Source organism: Neovison vison, chromosome 11 (genome assembly GCF_020171115.1).
Source record: "Neovison vison isolate M4711 chromosome 11, ASM_NN_V1, whole genome shotgun sequence".
Lineage (NCBI taxonomy): Eukaryota > Metazoa > Chordata > Mammalia > Carnivora > Mustelidae > Neogale > Neogale vison.
Genome location: NC_058101.1, coordinates 83608939 through 83610362, shown reverse-complemented (window position 1 = coordinate 83610362; position 1424 = coordinate 83608939). Strand labels below are relative to the sequence as shown.

The window sequence follows — 1424 nt, the reverse complement described above, 5'->3', positions numbered from 1 at the left end:
ATTGCATGGAGCACTGGGTGTGATGAAAAAATAATGAATACTGCTATGCTGAAAATAAATAAAAAATAAATTTAAAAAAAAATTTTTAATATTAAAAATAAAGCAAATATATAAATATTGTGGCAGTGGTATCTTGGTGTGACAATAGTATGGGTCTATGTGTATGTCCAACCTCATCAAATTATAGATATCAAAAATGTGCAGTTTTTTTGGTGAATACAATGATACCTCAATAAAGCCACTTTAAAAAAAAAAGTAACAGCAGATCCAGCTCTGCCTGGCCCTGGAGAACCCAGTTCTTGGGATTTTTCTCCAAATGCCTGAGATTTATCAGCCTGAAGAAAATTATGTGTCCCTGCAAATGTCATCTGCTGAGACACCCCACATGGAGAACATTTCTCTTCTTCCTTCCTCCATGTATCTGCTTATTCAGGACAGCCCCAAGTGCCCCACCAATCCCAGGGTGAAACTACCACGTACTTCTGCAGAGTAGAGAACAGTGAGGAAGGAAGATATGGCCCAGGGCAAGAAACGAGGATAAGGACCGTGTTCTCTCCCTGACCCAACTCTATGTCCTCAATGATCAATTTCAGAGACAAAAATACCTGAGTCTCCAGCAGATGCAAGACCTTTCCAACATTCTGAACCTTAGCTATAAGCAGGTGAAGACCTAGTTCCAGAACCAGAAAATGAAATGTAAAAGGTGGCAGGAAAAACCACTGGCCAAAGGAGAGCAAGAGTATGACTCAGAACAGCACAGTAACCACGGAATACCCAGGCTTCTATTCCTACCACCAGGGATACCTGATGAGCACTTCCAGAAACCTTCCTGGAATAATCCAAATTGGAACAACCAGACCTGGAACAGCCAATCTTGGAGCAACCACTCCTGGGACAGCCAGTCTTAGAGCAACCATTCCTGGACCAGTCAGACCTGGTGCCCTCACACCTGGAACAGCCAGCTCCACAATGGTGGAGAGGAATCCCTGCAGCCCCAGATCCAGTTCCAGCAAAAGTCAATCAGTGATTTGGAGTCCATCTTAGAAACTTCTGGGGAAAGTAGTAGTGTAATACAGCAATCCGCTAAGTATTTTAGTACCCAGCAAATAATGGATTTGTTTCCAAATTACTCTGTGAACATATAGCCTGAAGATGTGTGATGATGAGTGTATTATTCTATCTCAATTTGGGCAGTAGGCTGTATTACTTCTCCTAGGCTTTGTCTTTTAGGATCCTGTTTCTCTGCCTCAATATTGTGTTTCCCATTATTTTTATTATATCTATTGAGAAGGTACAACTGGAGTCAAAGGTTTCGGTAGCATTGGCTGTTATTAACAACATGATAGCAGGTGTTTCTGGCTATAGATAACTAGATAGAATACTACCTATCTTTAGGCTCTAGAATCAAGCCTCAAGAATAGGAA

General features: G+C 41.3%; 1 pseudogene; it reads left to right on the top strand.

The window, feature by feature from the left end:
- Window positions 1–340: 340 nt before the first annotated feature.
- Window positions 341–1160, top strand: LOC122889115 (annotated as a pseudogene).
- Window positions 1161–1424: the final 264 nt, after the last annotated feature.